Source organism: Electrophorus electricus, chromosome 7, assembly GCF_013358815.1.
Source record: "Electrophorus electricus isolate fEleEle1 chromosome 7, fEleEle1.pri, whole genome shotgun sequence".
Lineage (NCBI taxonomy): Eukaryota > Metazoa > Chordata > Actinopteri > Gymnotiformes > Gymnotidae > Electrophorus > Electrophorus electricus.
The window spans coordinates 24,467,880-24,473,879 of record NC_049541.1 but is presented as its reverse complement, the minus strand read 5'-3'; the positions used below and the strand labels follow the sequence as shown (position 1 = coordinate 24,473,879).

The window sequence follows — 6,000 nt, the reverse complement described above, 5'->3', positions numbered from 1 at the left end:
GGCACGCAGAGTGCTGGTGGATGGACCGGACTACTAAACGGTTATAAACTCGTGCTGGGTAACTCATGATAGGATGCCCCCACCCGACAGCCCTCCAAGGAACTCTATCAAACATGACCTGTGCTGTTGTTTTTTTTGTATTCAAATTTGTCTGCTATAACAAACACAGGAGCTGCAGATACAGTCTCTGTGGGTGGTATAGCGATGGCTGTCAGTACCGCAGTGCAAGGCCCTGAGGCTACAGCTGCTGTGCTCTTATCTCCTGTTAGGATGGTGGTGTCAGTCCAATTCATCAGGTATCACGAGACTGCACCGTCATGGCCTGATAAAATCTAACCTCAAAAGCATTTCTGAGCACCAGCCACCTAGTAGAAGCCATTCACTACTCAATAAATAATGTATTATACTCATGAATAGGGTTAACTGTTTTATAATGTATAATTTTTTAATATAATTTTATAATATATAATTTATTATTACTATTTAATGTCACCTATTTTGACATATGATAATTTTTTAATAGGCATAATACAGAGAGGATCCTGTCATTGATGTAATGATGAGCAGGTGCCACTTACACTCACTAGGCATTTTATTAGGAACACCAAAACATCTGTTCACTCAGCTAATTAACCAATCAGCTAATCCTGTTGCAACGGTGCAGTGAGTACACTCATGCAGATGTGGATCAAAAGCTTCAGTCACATCAGAATGTGATAAAACTCTGATTTTAGTATCTTTGACTCTAGGATGGTTGTGGGTGCCAGAATTGCTGGGTTAAGTGTTTTAGATATCACTGATTTCCTGAGGTTTCCCAATAGCTGCTGGCATTTACACAGAATAGTGGAAATAAACCACAAAATACATCCTGTGAAAGGCACTTCTGTAAATGGAAATGCCTTATTGATGAGAGACATCAGAGGAGAATGGAAAGATTAGTTCAAGCTGACTGTGAAGCTACAGTAACTCTCCCAGTGACAACTGTGAGCAACGAAGCACCTGAATGTTCTTCAGCCTGATGATTTTCAATTTCTGCTGCAAGAAGCAGATGGTAGGGTCACAATTTGCTGCACACAGTGTGAACCCATGGACCCAGCCAGCCTTGGGTCAGCAGCTCTGGTTGGTGTTGCTGGTGTTCACCCTGGTGGTGATGAATGTTTTGCTGGCACACAGCACACACCGTGATAGCAATCAAGTGTTACTCGAATCTCACAGCGTTTCTGAGCATTTTGTGCCTTTATGACCACAAGTTAAACATAATATAAAGCTCATTGTCAGCATGATAATGTGTCATGTCACAAAGCTCAAGTCATCTCAAACTGGTTCCATGACTATTCCAATGAATCTAGTCTCTTTGAGTCCAGTCCCCTGCACATAGTTACGCACGTCATTTGTGTATGTTTATAAACCCCTCAGTTTGTAGAGTGAGTTGTTGGGTCATTGCCACCAGTCAGTGCTTGTGTTTGTGATGACGGTTCCTGTGTAAGTTTATGTTTATTGTACAACGTTTCATGCTCGTGTTTATGTCCTTGTGATTTTTCATTGTTTATTTCGCGCTGCACTGGTTTGTCATGTGTGAGTGTCATTATCGTCTATCGTTTGTGTTTCGGGTGAATAAACTGTCTATGTCACGAGACGCTTCTGCATCTGCTCCTTCCCCTGCGGCACTCGGGCCATCACAGCAGAGTAAAAATATGCACCTGACAAGTCACATGATGTCATCATATCAACAAATGTCTTCCATGTGAAGTCCATGCCATAAAGATCTTGGAGATGGAAGATCATGAAGAAATAAGATCTTCTCCTGTATCTGTATAGTCTTCCTAATCCTCATCCTGTCCTGTGAGTGCACTCTCTATGCACCTGGATCAAGAATGACCACCGTGAGCTCATTCTAGGCCTCTGGTCAGGATACTCTCCCTAGTAAACCCAATCCTAATCTGCAGTAGAATTTAGTGACCTTCCTTTTATTGGATTACTATCACATCCCTAGAAAACTACAACAGAATGACCTTATCAACTGCTTTTACAGAAGCCAAATGTACTCTTGTAAAATTATGGAGCCTTCCACTACCATAACCTTCATTTCTTGTTTCAGGGACATGATCTTTGGTGCATGCAATGGCTAGGATAAATAACGCCCTTGGTCGGACTTTATTTATTGTATCTAATTAGAACAAAGTGCCCTTTATAAATCAGGTGACTTTTTCATGTCTTTCAACGGGCCATAAAATGTTTACTTTTTATCACTCGTATCACTTTTATCACTTTTATTCAGACTTATTCAGTCATATTTTCACACAGGTGAACTAAATTGGGTGAATCTTGGACCTTGGTGTACATGGATTGTGACGGCCCGAGAGCCGCAGGGCAAGGAGCAGGACGTTCAGACTCCCTCAACGGTAATAGATGTTTATTGTGAAACAGAAGACAAGGGCACTCACATAAATGGTGTAAACGTAGTACATGAAACATCGTGAAACACAAACACTAACTAGCAACGATACACGTACCTTTAGGTTGACTGACAACACAGCGCACACCAATGTCGGTTTAAATACACACAGACAATATACACTAAACCATCTGCAGGTGTGCGCAGACATCTGGGGCATGGCTACAAACAAAACCATTACAGTGATTTCCCACTGCATGCGGCGGGCCAAATCACGTGGCCAGTGAAAAGAGGAGCAGTTTGTGACATGGATACTATGTGTTATACATTGATGTAAAATATACTTTTAAATAAAATAAATACACACACACACACACACACACACACACACACACACACACACACACACACACACACACACACACACATATATATATATATATATATATACATACATATATATATATATATATATATATATATATATATATATATATATATATATATATATATTAGAGAACTAAACAAAGTGCAGAATTAACAGAACAAAAACAAAAAGGCACATGGAAAAAAGCAGGAAGTAAACAAACAGATGCAAGGCCGGAGTTGCCATGGGAACTGTGACACCAGGGAGTGGCGATTGTGACAATCCAACATAGATTTTTGGATGCAACATAGAAAATGGGACATTGAGATCGATCGTAATGGACTGCTTGTGTTGGGACAGAAAAGATCCAGCTCATATGTAGCGTGTCTCTGGTTCAGGGAGAGTAAAGAAGGGACGTGGAAGGCAGCCATGGCACCTGGAGCTCGATGTCACATCAGGGCTTGCATAATGTTCAGCTGGTTGGCATGACAATCATGCTAGAAGGGTCAGCTGTGCAAAGGCCAGGGCTTATGCATGTGGAGGTGAGTTCTGCAACCATGGGGAGGGCGCGGGTGGCAGGAGGTGGTCAGCTCTGTGAACTTGCTGCCTTTTTTTTGTTTTTCAGGCAAAGCCGTTTCACCACCTGTTAACATGTGTTAACCAGCCCAGGACCTGCTGTTTGGGCTACAGCCGCCTTCCTGTGCATCTCATGGTCCAACACACCCGATTCGGTACCGTCAGCATGAAGTGTTAAAAGAGGCAAGCTGTATAAAGCAGGGGTGCCGCGAGACGGCCACCACGAGCCACCTCCTGCCTCTCATTTTCATTCAGGAGTGGTTTACAAATCCAGTGGTGGTCTGTTCTTTGAATGGTGCTAACACACTCTGTGTACATGAGTGTGTGTGTGTGTGTGTGTGTGTGTGTGTGTGTGTGTGTGTGTGTGTGTGTGTGTGTGCACTCCCAGTTCATCTCAAAGCTGTCACACAATTCCTATTTTTTAATTTAAAGCTCAATTCAACTTCATGTACTGAAACTTCTCCTTTATTGTTTTGTTTTGTTTTTTGATCTCAAGCTGCAGGGCCCACCCGGGATGGAGGCATGGCTTAACACAGGCTTTGAGGAAACACCGCTACCACCTTACAATGAAAACTGCTAGAGTTTATTAAAAAGAACTTTATGGCAAGAGCAGAGGCGTGAGACATTTAAATCATGCACAGCATATATAATGATTATGTATTATTCATTGCATTATGTGATTTAATGATATACTGCAGTTTTCATTCTACATGCTGATATGAAATGTGTTTAGTCGATAGATAAGTCATGGAAGTGTGGAGTGATATCATTTGTATGCTGACTTGCTGACAGATGAATATTCTATAGCCTGAAGATGTGCACCGGTGCTGGAAGCGATTATGAAAATAAAGAGGAAACACAGGGCCACGTTTCTAATCTTTCGGGGCTGTCGAAAGATGGTCCTAATCATCCTACCCTTCTGCATAGCAGTGCACTGTCATTTCCATTTCATGACCAGGCATGAGACTACAGTTGCTATAGCTACCGTTTCCAGTTAGCCTTCACAAAAGAGAGGGAGAAGATGAAAAGGAACGAGGATGATGATGATGAACAGAGTGCGTGTGTGTGTGTGTGTGTGTGTGTGTGTGTGTGTGTTAGTGTAGGGGATACCATGTTACATAAGTGATGTTAAGCATAGACTTACTTACTATAAATCAGGTAATATTATTGGATGTGTTTTTCAAACTTCTGACATTTCTAACACTCTTTCCAAGGTTCTCACTTGTTATTTAAACATTTTCTTTTTATATTCTAAAATGCCATCCTTTCTCTCATATAAATAACATAAAACCACACAAAAGTGATAATGAAAGAACATATGTATTATATTACATTGTGACACAATATTATTATGTGCGTGTGTCTGTGTTTCAGAGTGAGACTGAGAGAGAGTGAGAGAGAGATGCTGTAGCATTACTCTGCGAAGTCTCTTTCACTCCCTCTCTCGACATCCCTGAGCCTGTGCTTTGTTAGAGCTTTGTAATGACACACACTATCAATGCAGCTTTTATCTGTTTACAAAGACACAAACAAACACACACACACACACACACACACACACACACACACACACACACACATACACACAGAAAGAGAGAGAGGGACTTTAATGAGGGCTACTCTCCCTCAGCACGCATGCGGGCACTCTCAGTTCCCCCCACACTCTCCGTTTGAAGAGGGCTGCAGTAACTGTCATGCTGAGGCCTCTCCCTCGCTACGCTAATCGACTCAGTGCTCCTGACAAGCCTCTCGCAGTGTGGCCAAATGCTCGCAGGGGTCATCTTCGCACCCTCTCTTCACCCTGCTGCCATAAACACACTCCAGCTCTGCTGCACCAGCCGTCAGGATCTGGCTGATAGCAAGAGCTGGATATATCAGCCAGCAAGATCATTCAGGATCTGTTTCCAAGACGCACAATAAGCTTAAACCTATACTTAAGAGTATTTTCCACGGGAATTTCCCGTAGGCAAGTCCAGGAAGCCAGGCCTTAAGGTGGCAATGAGCTGCACTGAACCTGAACTTTGGTTGTAAATCTGTTTTTATCCAACTTGAGCACTGTATCTCAGTGCAATTCCCCGCAATGTGCTGTGAGCTGGTGTTTTAAATTGATATTGTGACTAAGCTACAAGCTTAATTGATAAGCTCCCTGTAAATCTTTCATTGGCTGATGCCTTGGAAATGAGAAGTACTGATTTTTAAAATGATTTACTGAGCAATTTACCATACCTGTATATTGCCTTTTTTCCAGGAGTATTTCTGCTTGTCATGTTTAATACTATTATCTTCCACTCACCCCAGGATTTGGTGCTTTTTTCAGCATTGCTGAAAGCTGCTTTGAATTGAACCATTATGCTTTTCCAAGGGAGGAAAATCAATTTAATAGTATGTTTAATCAGGGACGAGTCACCCAGTAATATCTTGGCTTCAGGTCAGTCAATAGCAGGTTTAATGACGAGTGACTAACCTATGTGCTGTGAGCCAAGGTCACAACATACAGGCTGCTAGAGAATGTTAGGCTTGTTCTACTAAAAGGAAAAATGTTATTCAGGCATATGGAGGTCAGTTACAGGAGTTTAAATGACTATTCTATTTGTGCTTTCATGTTTAATGTGACAACCCTCCTTTTGCAAATGTGTGTGTGTGTGTGTGTGTGTGTGTGTGT

At 41.9% G+C, this 6,000-nt stretch overlaps 1 long non-coding RNA gene across 1 annotated transcript; it reads left to right on the top strand.

Moving 5' to 3' along the window:
- The first annotated feature begins 3,287 nt into the window (after positions 1-3,287).
- Positions 3,288-3,881, top strand: LOC118241758. Its single transcript, XR_004776347.1, has 3 exons — positions 3,288-3,304; positions 3,388-3,493; positions 3,835-3,881. It is a non-coding gene; the product is annotated as an uncharacterized LOC118241758 (long non-coding RNA).
- Positions 3,882-6,000: the final 2,119 nt, after the last annotated feature.